We start from the raw sequence: 22,696 nt of genomic DNA, 5'->3' as shown, positions 1-22,696 counted from the left end.
TTTTGAGGAATTAATAAAACTATGACCTAAATCCTAGTAGGGCATGGTCTACTTTTATATTCATCAGATACTTTATTAGTTCTTATGTTAATAAGTTAGTATAGCTTTGTCCATGAAATAGCATCCACTATTTAAATTATTAGGCTAAAAGTAATATCGAAAATTTCCTCATTCGAACTGTAGTTGTATTTCTTCCTCTTCCAGAATGTTTTTGGCTGATGGTTCAATAATGCAAGTGTATTTTGTATAATTGCAATAATGATGGCCTTCTTTCCAGAAGTACAGTGCTACACTGGGAAATGAAAACCAACAAAATAACAAACTTACTCTTCATTAACTTTCTTTCTAAGAAGCTTCTTTGTGTGTGATAAGGTTTTATAATTGAATAGGGAAAAAGATCGATAAATTCCAATGCAAAAGCAAATTAAAACTTCATAAATATTTATATGAGGAAAATGAAGCTCTTTGCTACTTGGTTTTAAATCCTTTTGGACCAGGTTCTAGGCAGATACTGAGGCTTATCTTTTTTGGAAAAAAGAGTAATACATATTGTTATGGTCTGAATGTTTATGTCCCCCCCAAATTCCTGTGTTTAAATCTTAACCCCCGAAGATGATGGGATTAGTAGGTGGAGCCTTTGGGAGGTGATTTGGTCATGAGGGTGGAGCGCTCATGAATGGGGTTAGTGCTCTTAAAAAAGAGACCCCAGAGAGCTCCCTCTCCCCTTAATGCTGAACATAGTCAAAAGACAGAAAGGATATGTGTGACTCAATGATGTTGTTTTAGCTTTCAAAAGGTATGACCCATTCTTCCCCCCAAGGTCAAAATGTTTCTAAATTGCTTCAACTTTCTCTCTAGAATTGGTTTTGTTTGTTTTATCACAGAGTCATTGCCTCTCTTGATAGATAGAAGAGATAGAAATTTAATTTGATTCTGACGAATCAGACCGACTCATTTTGAGTCCAATGGATAAAGAAAGTAGTGCCAATTGATTGTATCTTGAAGAACGACTTGATCACGGAAAGGAAGCCAGAATAGAAATGAGTTGGGAGATGACTTAGACTGAAGGCACAGTTACTTGCTATAGCCCCTGTAATCACTACAGTGGTGCTACAGTCAGAAGCAAAGAGGAAAGACGAGCTGCTAACCCACTACATTTTTTTAATTAAGACATAATTGACATATAACATTGTGTAAGTTTAAGGTGTACAACGTGTTGATTTGACACATTTATATGTTGCAGTATGATTATCACCAGAGTGTTAGCTAACAACTCTATCATGTCACATAACAACCATTTCTTTTTTTGTGGTGAGAGCAATTAAGATCTAGTCTCTTAGCTACTTTGAAGTTTATAATACAGTATTGTTGATTATGATCTCTATGCTGTGCATTAGATCTCCAGGACTTATTTATCTACTAGTTGCAAGTTTGCACCCTTAAACATCTCGCCAGTTCCCCTACCCTGCAGCCCCTGGTAACCACCATTCTACTCTGTTTTTAAAAGTTCAGCTTTTTAGATTCCACGTATAAGTGACATCATGCAATATTTGTCTTTCTCTCTCTAAATTATTTCACTTAGCTTAATGTCCTCAAGGTCCATCGTGTTGTTGCAAATGGCAGGATTTCCTTCTTTCTCCTGGCTGAATAATATTCCATTGTATATATACCACATCTTCTTTAACTATTCATCTGTTAATAGACACTTAGGTTGTTTCCATATCTTGGATATGGGGATAATGCTGCAATGAACATGGGAGGGCAGATGTCTCTTTGATATCTTGTTTTCATTTTCTTTTGGATATATACCCAGAAGTGGAGTTGCTGGATCATATGGTAGTTCTATTTTCAATTTTTTGAGGAGCTTCCATACTGTTTTCCATAGTGGCTGAACCAATTTACATTCCCACCAACAGTTTACAGGTGTTCCCTTTGCTCCACATCCTCACTAACCCTTATCCTTTCTTGTCTTCTTGATGAGAGCCATTCTAACAGGTGTGAGGTGATATCTAATTGTGGTTTTGATTTGCATTTCCCTGATGATTAGTGATGTTGAGCACCTTTTCATGTACCTTTTGGCCATTTGGATGTCGTCTCTGGAAAAATGTCTATTCAGTTCCTCTGCCCATCTTTTAATTGGATTGGGTTTTTCTGTTATTGAGTTGTGTGATTTCTTTATATATTTTGGGTATTAAGCCCTTATCCAATATATGGTTTGCAAATATTTTGTCCTATTCTTAAGTTGCCTTTCTATTTTGTTGATTTTTTTTTTTTCTCTGCAGAAGCTTTTTAGTTTGATGTTGTCCCGCTTGCTGATTTTTGTTTTTGTTACTTGTTCTTTTGGTGTCATATGCAAAAAATCATTGCCAAGACCAATGTCAGAGAGATTTTTCCCTGTGTTTTCTTCTAGGAGTTTTATGGTATCAGGTCTTATGTTTAAGTCGTTAATCCATTTTGAGTTAATGTTTGTTAGTGGTATAAGATAGGGGTCCAGTTTCGTTTTTCTGCTTGTGGTTATCCAGTGTTCCCAGTACCATTTGTTGAAGAGACTATCCTTTCCCCATTGAGTCTTCTTGGCTCCTTTGTCAAATATTAGTTGACCGTATATGAGGAGGTTTATTTCTAGGCTCTCTATTCTGTTCCATTTGGCTATGTGTCTATATTTATGCCAGTACCATACTGTTTTAATTATTATAGCTTTGTAGCATAGTTTGAAATCAGAAAGTGTGATGCCTTGAGTTTGTTCTTCTTTGTCAGGATTACTTTGGCTATTCGGCATCTTTTGTGCTTCCGTACAAACTTTAGGAATTATTTTTCTATTTCTGTGAAAAATGCCATTGGAATGTTGATAGAGATTGCATTGAATCTATAGATGGCTTCGGGAAGTATGGACATTTTACCAATATTAATTCTTCCAATCCATGAACACAGGATATCTTTCTGCTTGTTTGTGTCTTCTTCAATTTCTTTCATCACAGTCTTGTAGTTTTCTTTATACAAATCTTTCACTCCCTTGGTTAAATTTATTCCCAAGTGTTTTATTGTTTTTGATGCTATTGTGCATGGCATAATTTTCTTAATTTCTTTTTCAGATGTTTTATTGTTAGTGTATAGAAAGACCACTAATTTATATATATTGATTTTATATCTTGCAACTTTACTGAGTTCATTGGTTAGTTCCAACAGTTTTTTGGTTGAGTCTCTAGGATTTTCTATATATGATATCATATCATTTGCAAATAATGATAATTTTACTTCTTCTTTTCTGATGTGAATGCCATTTATTTCTGTCTTGCCTAATTGCTTTAGTTAGGACTTCCAGTACTATGTTGAATAAGAGTAGTGAGAGTAGGCACTCTTATCTAGTTCTTGATCTTAGAAGAAAAGCTTTCAATCTTGCACTGTTGAGTATGATGTTACCTGTGGGTTTGTGGTATATGGGCTGTATTATGTTGAGGTATAGCCCTCTTATACCCAAGTTGTTGAGAGTTTTTCCTGTGAAAGGATGGTATATTTTGTTGAATGCTTTTTCTACCTTTATTGAGATGATCATATGTTTTTTATCCTCCATTCTATTCATGTGGTGTATCACATTTATTGATTTGTGTATGTTGAACCATCCTTGCATTTCAGGGGTAAATCCCATTTGGTTGTGGTGTATAATCCTTTTAACATGTTGTTGAATTTGGTTTGCTAATATTTTGTTGATAATTTTTGCATTTATATTCATCAGGGATATTGGTCTATAGTTTTCTTTTCTTATAGTGTCCTCATCTGTCTTTGGTATAAAGGTAATGCTGACATTATAAAATGAGTTTGGAAGTGTTCCCTCTTCAGTTTTGTTGGAAGAGTTTAAGAAGGACTGGCATTAATTCCTCTTTAAATCTTCGGTAGAATTCATCAGTGAAACCATCTGTTCCTGGACTTTTCTGTGTTGGGAGGTTTTCAATTACTCATTCAATTTCCATACTCATTATTGGTCTGTTAGATTTTCTGTTTCTTCCTGATTCAGTCTTGGTAGGTTGTATGTTTCTGGAAATTTATCCATTTCTTCTAGGTTATCCAATTTTTATTGGCCTATAATTGTTCACAGTAGTCTCTTATGATCCTATGTATTTCTGTAGTATCAGTTGTAATGTCTTCTCTTTCATTTCTGATTTGAGTCTTCTCTCTTTTTTTTCTTAGTCTACCTAAAGGTTTGTCAATTTTGTTTATCTTCTCAAAAATAAGCTCTTAGTTTCATTGATCTTTTCTATTATTTTTCTGGTCTCTATTTAATTTATTTCAGCTCTGATCTTTGTTATTTCCTTCCTTCTGCTACCTTTAGGCTTAGTTTGTTCTTCTTTTTCTAGTTCCTTGAGGAGTAAAGTTAGGTTATTTGAGATCTTTCTATTTTGTTAATATACATATTTATCACTGTGAACTTTCCTCTCAGAACTGCTGTATTTTTAATTGATACTCATGACAACTTTTGGCAGGAATGATGGGAGATTGCCACACACTCCACTTATATTCATGAAATGAGCTGTTCAGTCATTTTGATTGGGGGCTGCTTGAGTGGATTTTGACAGTTGCATGTCATGTTTTCCAATTCATGTACAATGGAGACATTTCCTACTTTACTTTTCTACAAGGTGCCCACAGGAACATTCTTTATGAAGTATTCTGGTTTCATCTTTATCTCCTTTGATTTTTTTTTTCTGTCTGCAGCCTGTTTTTGTTGTGTTCTAGTACTTTTGATATCGTAAATGAAAGGATAAAAATAAACAATTATTTTTATAAGATACAGGGAAATGTGTTGCTTTTTTATATATTGCTCTTCTACATAAAAGAGTCTCTTTTGTAAATTTGTAAAAGTGTCTACATAAAAGAGAATTTTCAATTGCTGTTTACAGAAATGTCTTAAAGATGTTTTACCAAAAAAAAATGGTGTCCTCCAGTGAGTACTGAGGTAAGCCAAAAAGGAAATAGAAGAAATATTTCTCAATTTTTCTGACATGTTTTATTGATTTTAATTTAAGGTGTAAAATTCCCTTAATTTCATAAAAATGTGAATTGATAACAGTAAGATGTTATCATAAACTAAACTCCTCTGATATGGAATTTCATAACTACAATAGTTTTTTTCTTGACTGTTTGAGACTGTATTTATTCTCTACACAGAGAGTGCATCCCATTTATATAGGAAAGATTTTTGAAATGGCTGTAACGTTTATCCAATGTAGATGCTGAGATATTGACACAGCCATTGTTCACATCGATGACAGCCATAAACAAGACACAAAAGCTTACTCAGTTATTGTTAGCAAGAAAAAGTTCCAAAACTAAATTAGAAACTCAAATTTTATTCAAATTGAGATTAACAAATTAAATTGAATGGATACATAGAGCTTCTTATTTAATGCAGCTGAATTAAGATGCCAAGGACTTGAGTGGCACATTGCTTGTATCCAAGTACCTCCAACTGAGTGCAAAACCTTCCTTTCTTATTGGCCAAGAGCCTGGGAATGAAGAAGGGCTTCTGCAGCAACTGAGTTCCCATCCTCTGTTGCACTGTAATCAGGCATGGGATAACTCTTGATTTTGTTACTTTATTTTATTTCATTCATTGTATTTTGTCTTGTATTTATTTTTTGTTTGTTTGCAGATTTGTATCTAGATTCTCCTTGAGCTTCCTTCCCACATTCTTAAACCAAAATGTTGTTTAGTTTTGTCTTTTAAATAATCAGTTGGATAAAACCTTGCTCCTGTCAGAGTCTTTGGTAGGAAGCCTTGAAACAGGGTCTGGAATCAGACTAATGTAGGTTCCAATCCTACGTCCGCCGTTTACTAGCTGTGTCACCATAAACAAATTATGTAATCTCTTTGTGCCTCAGTTGTCTCCTCTGTAAAATGAGCAGAATCATGTGACCTGATGAGTCTTTTTAAGTATTAAATGAGAGTATGCATAGCACCTTCATGACACACAGTAGGAGCTCAGTAAATGGTGGCCACTATCGTTATTCCATAATAATAATTATCAGTGTTCCAAATTGCCTGTCTTCTGATTCTTTACTTTTTTTTTTGCATTTATAATTTGATACTATCTTCTATTTTCCTCAAAGGTAAAGTAATTCTACATTTTTCTTAGTATTTCTTGACAACCCAGACTCTCATAAACATTTCCCATAATGCAACTGCAGCAATGTACAGCCATAAATGAATACCAAGTGCATTCGACCAGGCTCTTCGACCAGGCTCTCTCCCTCCTTTCTGCCCTTCCGCCCTTCCCCCCTTCTTCCTTTCCTCTCTCCCTCCCTCCCTTTGCCCCTGCCTCTCTCTTTCTCTCTCTCTCTCTCTCTCTCTCTCTCTCTCTGCTTGGCAAATCCCTGCTTAAAAATCCTGTTACTAATGACAAATTCACTATGGGTCTACACAAATGGGATGGCTCTTATTTAAATGAAGAAGGCCCTTTTCTGAAAGTTTAGGATCCACAACTGCAGATTTTTTTCTATACTTGGTTCTCTCTGGGCTTTGGCAATAAACTCTTAGAGGAAGGAGTCTCCGGTCCATTGACTTCACATTGAACAATCACCTCATGTTTAATGTAAATTGCCATACTTTAGGAGACAATGAGAGATTTTGTTAAAAGCCATTATGAATTAAATTTTTATTCCAATTTATTTTCTATAAGGACATTATTTTTAGACTAAAGGAAGATTATCATATTTTAGTTACATTGTTGTTTCCTATACAACTGAAACAAAAGAATTGTATTGCTCTGGAACACAGATAATACAGAATGTACTTAATTCAGCTACTTACTTATTCTGAACACTAGATCAGTGATTCAGAGTTCTCCTCAGAACTGCATCGTCTTGCCATTTCTGGTTTTATATTCTCTCTACCCTTCATGTGTCTTAAATTTCATCTAGTGTCTTTATTTAAAATGACAGTAAACTCTACTTTATATCATATATAGATGAATTCCCCAAGAGGCCTTGTGATAATTAATCCCACGCTGAAGGATAACAAAGCCAGAAAGTTGAATCATGGCTTTAGGCAGAGAGCACGTTTACCCTCTTCACTTGAGTTGTGACCCTTTGACGCAAAGGGCTGTGGGGCCTGAGAAGGCCTTGAATGCATGTTAATTCCTGATTCTCTTTCAGATGGAGTCCCTAAGAATATTCTTTACTTTACTTGAGATGGTTCTGCAAAGGTTATGTGTGCTCAGTGACATCACTGAGCTAACACAGTGCATAGTCTGTTTTATTTTATTAGCCACCCAGTTCCTTGACCCTTGGCCTGAGGACCGTGGAGAACTAACTCCCTTAGAGAAGCTCTCTGTGGTGTGCGGGGTGAGGGTGAGGACAGCGGTTTCTTTATGCTGAGCTCACACACAGGGATTGTGGATTTCCATCCCACAGCTTGGGGAGAGACCTTCCAGGGCCCATATGCCAAAAGAAGGGAAGAGAATACCCCATGTACTTTGGAGGTTGAATGCCAGCTGGGCTCCCTTGCATGACCCATGGCCCCCATGGAATTCCGGAATGGGAATGCAGAGTCGTTCCTCCCCACCTCCCCCCCAACAACTTGCAGGGCAGCCAGAGGCTGGGCTGGTTTTCCAAAATGCTGTACAGTATGATGCCTCTTCTGTGCAGGCTGTTGGAATAAGGAAACCCGTTTCCCGACATCCCCCCAACAGCTTCACGGTCATGTCACAGGAGCATCACATCTCTTCACCCTCGCTTCGCTCGAATGAAATAACTGGGTTATGCTTCAGAACCCCTTGTAGTGTTCCTCAGTTGTTTTTGATGAGAAAAAATTTTAGGGCATTTATAGGCAGTCTCCAAAGCAATCGTGTACACAGAAAAAGGAAAATAGACTCGATGCTGTGTTTTTGGCACTCTTCACTGACTGTTTTAGAAACATATGTTTAAAATAAAAACCCTTAGAAATCTCTTCTTGGTGTTCCAATGGTTTGCCTGTTTTGGTTTTTGTTTTCTGAGCGATTGTTATTGTTACGATTAAATAATAATAATATTTTTTAACGTTGCCCTGTGAGCAGGCAGGTCAAGGCTGAGGCGAGTTGAAATGCTCAGCACCTGGTTGTGTGGCCTGGTGGCCTCTGTGTAAACGGGTCCTCTGAAGGTCATGTTTGTTGCTCTGATGGTGTTCGTTCCTCTATTTGTAAACACACCATCTCCTTGTGTGTGCTGTTCTGTTTACTTTGGCTGTGGTTTCTTGTGAAGTGATGTTGTAGGCTGTGTCTTTGTGTTTCTGACCATTCTTGCGGGATGTGAAGGTGGTCTCCACCTCTCCCCATTGTTCTGCCGCCTCACTCCCCCCCCCCCCCGCCCCAGCTCCCACACTTCTTGAGCAGAAATGCTCTGCTTGCCTGGGGCAGGGCCCCCACTTCTGCGGCTTTCAGCTGTGTCAAGCGCATCAAGTAGTGAGGACAGGGTTTGCTTTGGCCCAAAGAAAAAGCGATCCCATATGAAACATCTGTTGCCCTTCATCCACAAGCAATTTCCTGCTCCCTTTCAGTTCCTCAGCGGCTAATGCAGTCTCACCTTCCCTGCCACCTTCTTCTCACCTTGCGGGAGAAGAGAGAGGCAGTTTTCCCAGTGTGGCTTCCACAGTTTGCTGTGGAAATTTTAGGAAAGTGGTGCAAGGCCCGAGCAAGGCAAAAGAGAAGTGGAAGCCTCTGGGAACCTCGGGCTCATTGCAGGCGAGCTGAGTGTTTCAGGGAAAACGATTGTGAGGCCGCCTGAACTAAGGGTGGGCTGGAATGCTGGGTGGCTCATTCCCACACATGAGGTGCCTCTGGGGAGTGGAGGACAGTCTTCCTCCTTCCAGAGGTGTGTTCTCTTCCTCCACTAGGTCCTCCTGAAAAGCATCCACACAACGAGATGAGCTGTGTCCTGGGAATTATTAACAACCAGGCAGCCAACCTTTGGGTTAACTCTGGGCAGCGTGGCTGCTCAGACGGGAGCCAGGCTATGGCCCGCTCCCTCACAAGCACCGAGAGGGCACCTTTCATCTTCCAGGCGCTATGCCTGAGTGCAGAGAAGCAGGTGGCCCCAAAATAAATGCTTGGTTTTCCCTCCTTCCAAATCATAAGCAGTCTGTGAGGAGACCCTTGAAGACCGTGCAGACTTTTGCTCCTCCTCCAAATGTCCCCCAGATCAGCACCGATTGATGTAATTATACAGTGGGCAAGTCAGGCAGCACTTTGTCCAGGGGATCAAAGGGAGGGAACAGAGGGACGCCACGTGCCTTCACAAGGGACACCCTCAGGAGGACACAACATCAACTAGGAAGAATTTTGGTTAAGAATGTATAACCTCGTTGAATCACAAGGAAATATCAGCCATACCCCAATGAAGAACATTTATTAGAAGGCGGGGGGAGGACCGTAGTCTTCAAAACAGTCAACATCGTAAAAGAAAAAGAAAAGCAGCAGAAATGTTCCACATTCAAGGAGGCTGAGGGTAACGCATACAGGGTCGAGGCCAAGGGAGAGTGAAAACGTGCTAAGATCAGATCGCACTGGGTGTCGCACAACTCTGTGGATATACGAAAAATCGCTGGATTGTGAATTTTGAATGGGTGAATCGTATGGTATGTGAACTATTTCTCAAAATTGGTAATAAAAAAAAAAGAGGCAAGAGGACATGGCCTCCTAGTGCAATCCATGATGCTGGGCTGGGTTCTGTCCTGGAGGGGGAATGAATGCTGCAAAGAGCATCACCGAGTCAGCTGTCGGCGTCGGGACATGGCTGGAAGAGGAGGGGGAAGGATGCATCAGTGTGATTTGACTGACGTTTGGTAACTGACCCCTGATGAGTAGGGAGCATCCGTGTTCGTGGGAAACACGCCATGAAGTGGTCAGGGGTGAAGGGCCATGACGTGTGTATCTCACTCCCAGATAGTTTAGAAAAAAAGCCTGTGTGTGTTTGCAGGGAGGAGGGAGACAGACAGATGGAGAGTGAGTCTGAGCGAACGCACACTAGCACAAAAGATAAAGCATATGGAATACAGTGTAACAGTAGATTGATGCTCTTTTTTACAATGCACATTCCTGGGCCCAGGTCCCTCGAGATGCTGACTCCCTGGGCTGAGGTGGGTCCGCAGCCCTCATATGCTCTGAGGCTTTGGTCCAGGGTCAGAGTCTGAGAAGGTTTCTACTGTCCAGGTCCCAGGCGTATGCTGCCACACTCCTCAGGAGTATTCTCCAAACAGTCCAAGAGACTGAATCATTGTGATTTTTCACACTTTTATTCCTCCATTAACTTGAAAACTTTTTATTCTGAAACCTTTTAAATATATTTCCAGAGAAGAGAAAATAGCATTTTTTTTTTTTTTTTTTTTTTGTGAGCAAGATCAGCCCTGAGCTAACGTCCATGCCAATCCTCCTCTATTTGCTGAGGAAGACTGGCCCTGAGCTAACATCTATTACCAATCCTCCTCCTTTTTTTCCCTTTTTCTCCCCAAAGCCCCAGTACACAGTTGTATGTCATAGCTGCACATCCTTCTAGTTGCTGTATGTGGGACGCGGCCTCAGCATGGCTGGAGAAACGGTGCGTCGGTGCGCGCCCGGGATCCGAACCTGGGCCGCCAGTAGTGGAGCTCGTGCACCCAACCGCTAAGCCACGGGGCCGAAAATAGCATTTTAATCCTCCTGCATACCAGTGGTTCTCAACTGAGGGCAGTTTTGCCCCCAAAGGGAGGTTTGGCAGTGTCTGGGGATTGTTACCGGCACATAGAGGCCGGCGATGCTGCTAAACATCCTACATCTCACAGGATGGCCCCACCAAAGAGTTATCCAATGCCAAATGCCCACAGTGCCGAGGCTGAGAGACCTGCCCACACACCCCTCACCTGGATGCAGTAAGTTTAAGGCTGCCACACTCGTTCCCTCTATTGCCCCCCTTCTCTGAGGTCATTTTAAACAGACACCAGGCATCATGTCGTTTCACCCCTCCACACCTCAGTATGCATTTCTAAAATAATAGGGAATTTTCTCATGTGATCACAGTGCCATTGTCACACTCAACAAAATGAATAAGAATTCTCCAGAACTGGTCCAAATAACAACTGGTCCAGATTCACATGTCCTAGGCCAAACAATGCTCTGACCTCCAGAGGGTTGAAATGTGATTAATTTTGGAAATGTCTACCCTTATGGGAAAAATAAAGAGCACTAACTTGACATTTTATCCATTTTATAGTTTGATCCATTTCCTCAGTCTTCTGACATACCGGATACATGATTGTTTTCTGACCCCCTGAGAAGTGTTGATTAATTCAATAAGCTTATAGGTGATTATAGTATTTTTTCTTCGTGAAACTATTAGAAGCGATTACTGAGGCAGATCATTGTAAATTACATTTTTATAATCTTTGAGTTGTGCCTTCCTCCTCCTCAACATAGTTGGCTATTTTTTTCCCCAGACACATGGAAAGATTTCAGCTTTTAATGAAGAACTCCTTTCTGGAGTATGTTTTTAGAATATGACTTTAGTAGCACACATGAGGTGATTCCAGTTCTCAACTTTGCGTGCAAGATTGTTGTGTGAAAACGAAACCATAAATCCCATCTGAATTCTAGTTGCTGTGTTCTTTATACTTTATACTTTATAGGAAGTATTCTTCTGTTTTCCTTTGTTAAAGAAACCACAATATTATCACCTGAGAAACAGATCCATGGCTGGGAAGCTGGAAAAATTGGAAGCACGTTTGTCTTTTTTTCTGGCCAAAGTCCATCCTGAGAAGTGAAGTAATGTTCTGGGCTGGGTGCATTGCGTAGGTATCCATTTTTGCCCTGTACCCAGGAGAGCTTGGAGACTTAGCCGCAGAGAAGCTACATCAAGAAGAAAAAAGCTCTAACTCTCAGCCTAGTGCTGGAAGATTTGTCATTGCTGAAATGCCAGCAGCTTTTTTTAAATACACTCCAAGTAAGTAATACATTAGGATGTCTGGGCAGCAAATGAGCTCTGAGGATTTCATAAATGTAATGGATTACTGCTTCAATCAGAGATGAAGCAACCAATCACTCCTGTCGTGGTTTTTAACCAGTTTTACAGTTGGAGACCGTAATGCTTATTAAAGATCTCTATTTTTCATGACCTAGGGTAATATTTTGTCATGTATTGTGTTACTTAAGTAAATCAACAAGGTAATTCATATTGCCCTATCCTAAGAATAATGAAAGTACCATAAAACATCCCCAACCATCGTTCTAACTAAACGACTTAAATGCTTGTGGAAAATTAGCTGTTAGAATTAGCCAAACTCTTGTGTAACCTGGGGGGCTGGAACTGAATAAGAAATCAAGGCACTGTGAAAAGTGTTCATTTACCCTTGGAGAGCCCATGTGGAGGAGGCAAATAGTTCAGAGGCCCAGCTGTGGGAATATTGATGGGGGTGGCCTTTATCTTGGAGAGAAATCTATCGATGCCCTATTGTCGCTGGTGTCTCTTCTATGGTTCTTCTTCTCCAAGGGTTCTTGACAGCGTTAGGTCTAAATGCAAAACCCTTCCAGATACAGAAAGCCCAGTTGCTGATCAGGCAGTAAATCAACGAGGCATTTGGGGAGCAGTTACTGGGAAAGAGAAACATTCAGCTTGGGTATTACAAGTACTTCTTCTGTGGTTTCTTTACCCAAAAAAAAGGAAAACATAAGAATGCTTCCTATGAAGAACGCAGCAACTAGAATTCAGATGGGATTTATGGTTTCACATCACAATTTTATATTTTACAACCCTTCATTGTCCCAAAGATGTGTGCTTTTCAAACGGATCTCTCACAGGCAGTGCCCGCTTCGTGCTGGCAGAAATCTGTGGCTTTTTGGGATCTCTCTGACTCAGCTTCAGGGATGTGAGCAGACACAGACAGTGGCCTTCATGGGAGGGAGAGTTTGCTTTCGATGACTATGGCTCTGCCGGATTCACAGCCAGTAGGCCCTTTTTAAAAAAGGAGAAAGATGTCTATTTCAAAACCCAAATGCATTCCTTGGTAGCATCAGCAAGAGAGTCTGAGCAGTTCAGTGGCTGATTTAGAAAACTTGAGAAAGTTAGGGTCTTTTTCCCCACCCTGGGTCACTCCTGGCATCTATCTGTTGGCAGCGATGGTATGGAAATTTGCAGAGTAGAACTGTCTTTGAGCGAGCAGAAGGGAACAAATTTGATCTAACACACATTCTGTGAGTTTCATTCAATGTAGGTCAGTTTTTAAGAGAGCCCAGCTGGCCAGTCTGCAAGTCTGCCGGGGAGCTGGCGGGCTGGCTTCCGCCGGGGCCGAGAAAATCCCCTTTTGCCTCAGAGCACCAATTAATAAAAGTTCTTCATTGAGCGGTGTGAGTGAGGAAAACGGGCTGAATGGCGTCCAGCTTTCTGTGAAACAGCTTACCAGGTCGTCAGACCTGCAGTCTTGCTGGACTCCCAGCTTTGGGCCGTGGGGAAGACGCTGGTTAACACCAGCAGCCTCTCAAATATCGGCTGGTGTGAAGAAGGTACGTGCACACCAGAGTCATTTTGTTTTTCAGGTTTAAAGCTGTGTGTCCGAGGATTAAAAGGTGTTTTGATTTGGTGGTTCTGAATAATCTGGCTAAGCTTTTTTGTTGTTGTTGTTGTTGGCCAATCTCCTTTTATTGACATTTATCTTGTTTCTAATTTTTTTTATTATAAACAGCGTTGCAGTGAATATCATCATCATACCTGCATCCTTGTGCACATTTGTGACAACATGGATGGCTAAGCTTTTTTTAATGCTAAAAATTGAGAAAAGGCTCTTTGAAGATTTTTTTTGTACTGTATTATTTGCTGTACATTATGAAAAAAAGGCCAGATTTGTTCTAGGTGGTGGAACTTTTTTTTTTTTTTTTTTTTGTGAGGAGATCAGCCCTGAGCTAACATCCGCCAATCCTCCTTTTTTTGCTGAGGAAGACGGCCCTGGGCTAACATCGGTGCCTATCTTCCTCCACTTTATATGGGACGCCGCCACAGCATGGCTTACCAAGCAGTACTTCGGTGCGCGCCCGGGATCCGAACCAGCGAACCCCGGGCCGCCGCAGCGGAGCGCGCACACTTAACCGCTTGCGCCACTGGGCCGGCCCTAGGTGGTGGAACTTTTAAGGGTCAAAGCATCTTTATCTATCAAGCTTTGTGTGTTGTGTTTGTTATTGTTGGTTTTTGTTTTTTCAAGTAGGAAGAAACTCTCGTACTCTAAAACAGCAACTGATCAATCATGGCTCTGTATTGTCTATGAGAGCCTTTGATGTATTTTTCTCATTCTTATTACATTCTTTCAAAAAATGTTTGTTGAGTACCTACCAGGTTCCAGGCCCTCGTCTAAGGGCTGAAGATTCAGAGGAGATCAGACAGATGAGGCCCCTGCTCAAAAGGGGAATGCACATTTCAAACGTGTCGCAGAGCAAGTAAGCTGTAAGTGACAATGAGTGCGACTCAATGCACAGAGCAAGAGGGCTGCAAAGGAGGACCAGATTTAGAAAGGGGCAAGCAGGGAAGGATGCTCCAAAAAATGTCATTTCAGGTGAGGGCTACTAGGAATTGGCCACCAGTAGAGAAAAAGGGAAGAATGTTCCCTACGAAGATAAAGATAGACGGCCACAGAGCCCAAGCGAGGTGAGCTGGGCATGGAGACGGGGAGGCGGGATCCAGTCTGCACCATGGAATTTGAATTTTACTCCAGGTTTTATAAGAAGCAGTGTGGAGTTTTAAGTAGAAGAGTGACATGATCTGATTTTTGTTTTAAAAACTTGACTCTGGCCGTTGTGTGAAAAATGGATTGGACGGAATAAGAGTGAAAGCAGGAGTCTGGTGTGGAGGCTACACAGAAGGTCTGGTGAGAGAAACCGTGACCTGGACCAGGGAGATGAGGGGAGAGATCGATGGAAGCTGACAGGTTTATCAATAATAATAATTGCTTACATTGACTGGATAAGCACATAATCTGGGTCAGGCACATTTATAGCGTTTAACGTATACTATCTTCACAAGGACCCTATCAGATAGTTACTGTCATCCATGTTTTAGATGAGGAAACTCCAGTACAACAAGGTCAAATTTAATGTCCAAGGTCACAGAGAAGAAAATGGAGGAGACAGATTTGCTCTCAACCACTGTTGCCACACTCCTGCTGAAGATGTATTTTGAAGGTAGATTTGCCATCTTTTCTGAATTTGTATTACTTGGAAATATACTAGCCCAAGCATTCCACAGATGTTGAGTGAAAGCCTTTTGGGAGCCAGGAACTGGCCTAGAGGCTGGGCCTCAGAAGTGAATAAGGAAGACCCCACCCTCTTGTAACACTGAGCCCAGCGGTAGAGGCACTTCCCACAGCTAATCCCTTTGTGCACTATACTCAGTTATTCAATTAGCTGCATTCCTTAAATAATCAACCAAGACTTTTGTGGGAGTGGAGTGGAGGGAGCCGTGTTTTTCCATGTACAAGTGATGGCCAAAGTCTGGGTATCAGGTATGTTAGCATCTAACAACCCCAGTCCAATGCAACTTGCTAGATTTGTGACCTTGGACAAATTTCTTAACATTTCTGAGCTTCAATTTCTACACCTGTAAAATGGGCATAATACCAACCTCACAGTGTTATTATCAAGATTAAAGAACCACTAGTTGTAACATGTCTTGCCGTATTGTAGCTTGTGTGAAGGCTCCATGAGCAGCAGCTCATAAATAGCACCTGCAACGTAGGGCAAGATGGGTGATTAGAAAATGAGTGAAGATTGGCTTTGCTTCTGGTGTCAAGCCTACGTGATTATTTTCAGTTACTGTTTAGCACCAGTGAATAGATAAGTGGGCTTGATTCTTCATTCACTTGCGTTACTGAATTTTTCCTACATCTTTATGTATGGATTAGTGTCAACATTTCCTACACCAGCGCACATACAGTGACCACACTTAGGTGATTATTCTTCAGACTGGAGGTGAACAGAACCCTGATTCAAACTGCTCCTAATTGCTCCTTTCTATTTTGAACCCATGGTGATAAACGGGAAATGGATAGAACCCACCCAACCCAAACTACAATTAATCTCTAATTGTTTTCAAAGTCGATAATTGGCATATTAAGTATAGTGTCCATTTAAAGGGAGATGAGCCAAAAAGGCAAATATCAGACTAAGGGAGAGCAGAGGTCTTATAAGCGTAGCAGTAAGAGCTTGGACTCTGAGGCTGACTGTCTACACAGTGCCAGCTGTGTGACCTTGGACAAGTCACTTCAGCCCTATGAGCCTAGGTTCCTCATCTCAAAACAGGCACCTCCACCTAAGGCTGTCATAAAAGTTAAATAAAATAATGCATATAAGATGCTTTTGCTTAGTGAGAGCTCAAACAAATGTTAGCTACTGCTAACTACTGTTAAGCCGGCTGTTATTTTTCAAAAGGAAGAAAATTCTGAAGGTTAAAAGAAACAGCTGTTTCACCTGTGCTGGCAGAAATGTTTGAAGAGGGCAATGTCAGCTAACCTATAAAACCCATTCTTGTGATCCCTTCTGAGAGAGGTGGGTGTGGGGCTTTATTTACCTTTGGAAATCATGGTTTATTGGGTTTTCAACTTTTCCTCTATGTCTTGTAATCCTTTTTTCTTAAAATTATGTTAATTAAATTTGATAAATCTCATACCATTAAGATAGTCATACCACATCAAGAACAGCCTGGAACAGCGTATAAGGCCACGTTCAAAAGACCTTTGAACTACAGATGGTTATTAAAAAGGAGAGAAAGTAGCCCAGAGCCTTAGGGCCATGTAGAATGACAGCTGTGGGGCTACAAAGGCAGGAACCCATCATTGTTCACCTGCTTGTATGTTTCAACTGGAAAATGCAATTGACAGATCAGCCCTACTGTTCTTAAAGAGACTTCCACTGCACCCACAACTGTCAACAGAGGCATATGGAATCGGTTCCTGTCGTGAATGGATAGGGTCACTGAATTGTCCCAAATGACAAGAATAACAACATATTTCAGTGTAAATTACACATGATTTGATCCAAAATTCTGTGTATTTGTGACTTAAAATGGAAGCAGTATATTAAGAAATTATTTTTGCAGGAAACTTAATTGTCCCCTACTGTTTCCAAAATGCTGTATCAACAGTTTTATTTATTATAGTTTGTGAAACTAAATGAGAAGGAGCTGGGGAAAGGGAACTTTCTTTTTATTCCAGGAAAAAAAAAAGTTGTTTTGATCATTTTGAGTATTTTGGCAAATGGAGAATAACAAAAGAAAATCGAATGTAAATGCTCCATTGTTCTTACAGATGTACAGTTCTAAATAATTAGGATCCCAAAATGCTGAAATTATAACCAAAAATAATTTGAATTTCATAGCTAAATTGAATTGAGTGCTAAGAGAAACAGTATAAGCCCTGTTTCGCATTGTGGAAAAAGTTTTTGCAGAAAAAGATAGAATATGATTTGCTGATGCTTATCTTTCGGAGCTTCACAACTATGTGCTGACATTTCTTCCTGGCAAGGCAGTGTTGACCAGTGGTTAGGACAAGGCGGGGCTTGGAGCCAAACATAGTGAAGCTCAGTCGCCACTAGCTCAGATGTGTGGCTTTGGACAAGTCACTTAACCTCTCTGAGTGTTTCCCTCTTCCCTGTCAGGCCAGTGATAACAGTCCCTGCCCACAGAGCCTCTGCCAAGAGAACGTAAGAAAATGCACTTGAAAGGCAGGTGGCTCAGGGCCTGACACCCTGTGAGCTAACAACAAACGGGTTGGAGGGAGATAGCAATGCTGATGGAGATGACAAGACACGGATGGTGATGGTGGTGGCGCTTTGCTTTCCTTCCCCAAATCAAGAACCCAGAACATAAGTTCTTGACCAGGGTGACTTTCCCCATAAGGAAAACAAAAAGCATAAAAATTGCAAAGACCAGGGGCCGGTCCCGTGGCTTAGCGGTTAAGTGCACGCGCTCCGCTGCTGGCGGCCTGGGTACGGATCCCAGGCGTGCACTGATGCACCGCTTGTCAGGCCATGCTGAGGCGGCGTCCCACATACAACAACTAGAAGGAAGTGCAACTATGACATACAACTATCTACTGGGGCTTTGGGGAGAAAAAGGGAAAAAAAGGAGGAGGATTGGCAATAGATGTTAGCTCAGGGCCGGTCTTCCTCAGCAAAAAAAAAGAGGATTGGCATGGATGTTAGATCCAGTGGCATGAATCTTCCTCACCCAAAAAAGAAAATTGGAAAGACCAAGTTCTGAAAGAAGTTCAAACAATGCTGAGCTGTAGAAAATACCAGATCTCTGATTCTTTTACTTTTTTTTTTCTTGCTGAGGAAGATTCACCCTGAGCTAACATCCACTGCCAATCTTCCTCTTTTTGTATGTGAGCAGCCACCACCGCATGGCCACTAACAGACAAGTGGTGTAAGTCTGTACCTGGGAACTGAACCTGGGCTGCTGAAGCAGAGTGCACCGAGCTTAACCACTAGGCCACTGGGGCTGGCCCTCTGATTCTTTTTCTTATTTTTTGTTTTCCTCCTATTATTTTATACCTCAATACATTATAGAGAATTATTCAGTTGTCTAATCTTTCTGTAAAACAGTCCAGAAGATCCAATGATATCACAACATTAAGAGTCTCATGATTCTAGCCAGTCTAGAGTTTTCATTGAAAACCACAGTGGGTTTTTCAGACACTGAAGGACCCAGTCTGGGTACATGTTGGTTTTCCTCTTGATCTTTTCTCTGCATTTATTTAGCTCTGGTTGAGGAATAAATAATTTTCAATAAAGGATATTCATTTTAGTAACTAGGAAAATCCTGATCATGATTTTTAATTATGATTTTTATTGTGTGCTGTGTTTTGTTAAAGCTGCAGCCAGTTTATTTCTCATATGAAAGTATTCATAGCTGTATTTCCAAATTCTCATAAAAGAAAACCATTACCCAAATTTATATGTGAATGATTTTGTAATTTGTGGAATAATAACTCGTGGTGAAATAAATCTTCAGCAGAAACTGGGCTGGATCCTTTGAATACCAAATGAGTCTACGAGGGAGATCAGTGAAGCCTGTAGTACGTGTGTGATTTAATTGCAACGAGTCTCTGAAGTGCCTTCTGGTGTTAATTGACAAACAAGAGCTGTCTTGTGATGCTTTTGCTTGAATATGATGTACAGAATAATTAAACCCTCAAACCATACATATAGTGTTCAAAGAAATAATAGGAAAAAGTTGGCATGTCATCAATGAGTTTTTTCATATTCTAAGTAATTGATGCCAATCCCTTAGCTTTCTTTTCCGTTTCCTTCTTCTAAGCAGTTCTAAAATTGGTGACAAGTTGTCAGAGTTGGTTTTGATGATCTGACAGCATTTGGAATTCTTGAAATGATGAGGGAATGAATGTGACTATCCCCACCCCACACCCCTTGCACAATTGGTGACAGCAATTTTGAACGATATTTCTTTTATTTTTAATTGATCCAAATAGTTTGAACATATTCTGTCCAAATTGGGTTGCTTTTCTATAATAATGATGCTGTATTTGTCATCCATTTATTTATTAAGCACTTACTGTGTACTAGGCATAATTCTAGGCTTAGGGATGTAGTTTCCGCCCCTTAGCTTAACCCACTGTGGGAGAAGACAAGTCACCAAGAAATAAAACAGAACAGGGAAAATCTTATTACCAAATCTTGGCAGAACACAAGAGAAACATTAACTCACTCCAGGGGCGGGGGGGATAGAAAAAGTTCTCCCAGAGGTAAAAATGAGGAGGTGTTTCTTCCTGCTCTCCTAAGCTTTTGGGAATAAAAGATGTCATTTTGATGAAATCCATCTCATTCAAACTATATAACTAAATAATACAATGGTAAATTTTGAGTAAGATAATTTCAATATTGAGCTAAAAAAAGCCATTTGGGGGTAATTTTTTTTATTTTAAGACTCAAATCATTTCATAAATGTAAGGAATTTTACAAGGAAGAACGTTATCTACATCGTAATGTTTTAATGCAAATTGTAAATGACCATTATCAGCCATATGCACCCAAAGATTTTGAAATCAGAAAATATAATACTCGATTGAACAGGGCGAGATTCTACTTGTTCCCCCGTAAAGACAGCGTACGCAGTCTGCGAGTCTCCATCTCTGTCTCCATTCCAAACCCTTAAACTAAACCTAGACTAGACCCTAAGCCTTAGACTCACAGAGTCAGCCGCTTATTGGACGTATCCAAGAGAATGTCTCCCAGGCACCTCACACTCAACGTGGCCAAGACTGAAGTCATCATCTCCTTTCCCTCCTCTGTGAATTACCCATCTCAGTTGATACTGAGGTTCCTAATTCTGTCCGCTCTTTCTGAATTTCCCATCCCAGAGACTCATGTCCTCGTCTGGCCCTTTGTTTGGACGCTCACACCAGCCTCCTAACTAACCTGCTTGCTGCCTGTCCCTGCTCTTTAAAGTCTTAGCCACGTGAAACTTTAGCTGTCAGAGTGGCCTTTAGCTCCAAAGCTTGTGTCTGTTCAGGTCCCTCTGTGTCTAATGGCTTCCATCGCGTGGGATTAAGTCAGTGACATTTGGCGACCTGTGGGATTGGTCCCCAGCCTGCCTGTCTCAGCAGCAGCATGTCTCCCTACGTCAAACTTTACACCCAACAACTTGGAACTCCACCTACTTTCACATCCCCTCTGCTCATTCCCCCACTAACATTCAGTTTTTGTACCTTCCATGCCTTTGAGAATGTACTAACTCCATCTGGAATGTTTTGTCCCTCATTCCTCTCCACCTCCCACCTCACTATCACTTCTCCCAACCTGACTCCTTCTCTCCCATCTTTTGTGCTTCACTTTGGTACCACCTCCCCCAGGCTAGCCTCTGGGTTAGAAGCCTTTTCTTGAACCCCCACAATGCTTTGGGTGTATCTCTGTCATGGAGCTCTTGTCACTCTCTGGGTCTGTGCCCTTCACCAGATGGTGAGCTCTTGGAGTGTCTTATTCCCAGTGTCCAGCACAATAAGTATTGATTAAATGAGAGAATATTTAGGTGTCACTTGTAACAGCAAAACAAATGGAAAATGGCAAAATCAACGGCTGGCACAGTTAAAAGGCATTTTATTTTCTGCTGCGGAGAAGAACAGAATTCCTTGTTAGATCAGCTAATCTAATAAGCAGAGAAAAAGAATGTTCTCATGAAATTATGCATTCACCTTCTGTTTCCATTTGCTGACATAAAGAATCCATCTAATTGGATTTTCTCCTTGGAGAAATCTAAAGTAAATGGGTCTGTTGCTGTCACATTTCCAATAGGCCATTGTCCACCCACCTCTCTCAGTTTTCTCAAGGAGCCTTTGACTTCCAGCTCCTTTCTAAGCCCTACCAGGCTTAGAAAGCTTCAACTGAGCACCTTCTCAGTTTCATCCATGGCTCCTTGGCAAGTCATGGTACCTGAGAAGGATATGAGGCATGTGTTCATGGGGTTGGGAAGGGATAGCCCTAGACAAAAAAGGGAATGTGCCTGTAGCGTTCTCCTCAAATTCTTCCATCCATATATCTGTGCATCCATCCGTCATTCCACTCAGCATGTATTTATCCAGCACTTAGCAGAGCACCTGCAGCAGGCACTCAGTAAGTATCTCTTGCTCAGCTTATAAAGGTAGCACCGCACAGTGGTTTAGAGTACAAGTTCTGAAGCAAAACTCCCCAGGGGCTGCCATATATGGTATGACCCTGGACGGGTCACTTAACCTCCCTGTATCTCGGTTTCCTTGTTTAAATTGGGATAAAAATATTATCTAACCCAGAGAGCCAGATACTAGATACTATCAGGATTAAATGAGATACATATAAAGGGCTTAGCACAGTGCTTGAGCCAGGGTGGTGCCTCAATGATGAGCTAAGAGCCCTCCTGTGGTTTACATTCTTGAGGGGGAGATAGTCAAGTAAGTACACCAATGAGTAAACAAGATAGGAAACCAAAGGGGTTCTATGATGTGGGGAACAGTGGTGATGGTAGCTACTTTAGGTAAGATGATCAGGAGAGGCCCCTCTAGGAAAATATTTAAAGTAATACCTGAAGGATAAAAAGGAGCCAGCCTCATGAAAATGGAGAATATTCCAGGCATACCAATTGCGAAGGCCCTAAGTGGTGGAATAGGGTGTGGAATGTTCTAGAATAAGCCAGAAGGCAGCATTGGCTAGGGTAGAGTGAGCCACAGGGAAAGTGGGCACAATGCATTGGGGGGATAAGGTTGTGAGCATCTGGGAGAACATGGAAGGCACTGGAATTTCATTCTAAATGTGATGGGAAGGCATTCAAGGATTTTAAGCAAGAGTGGCTTGACCTCAAAGTTGGACCTGGATGGCTCCATCACTGCCCTGGGCTCTTCACAGCCTGAGGGAAATGTGAGGTGGACAGTCCAGCACTGAGAGGAAATCAGAGCAGAGAGAGGATGGGTTCTGTTCCTCAATATGTGGACCATGGATAGATACTCAATTTCAGGAGCCCTCACTGTGGAAGCACGGACCCATGGGATTGAGCAATGGAGAGGGTCCTCAGAAGCCATGCCATCTGGTCCCTCTGTCTCTTCTCTCAGTCTCTCACATGAAACTGAGGCTTGAGGAAGCTCCGAGTTTTCTGAGCTCACAGTGCTGGGGCTGATACCCGAGAGCCTGAGCATCCGTTCTCCCTGAGTGCCCTCCCTCAGTGCCATTTGAGAGGAT

Source organism: Diceros bicornis, chromosome 6 (assembly GCF_020826845.1).
Source record: "Diceros bicornis minor isolate mBicDic1 chromosome 6, mDicBic1.mat.cur, whole genome shotgun sequence".
In the NCBI taxonomy this organism is placed as follows: domain Eukaryota; kingdom Metazoa; phylum Chordata; class Mammalia; order Perissodactyla; family Rhinocerotidae; genus Diceros; species Diceros bicornis.
Note: the sequence above shows the minus strand (reverse complement) of the source record.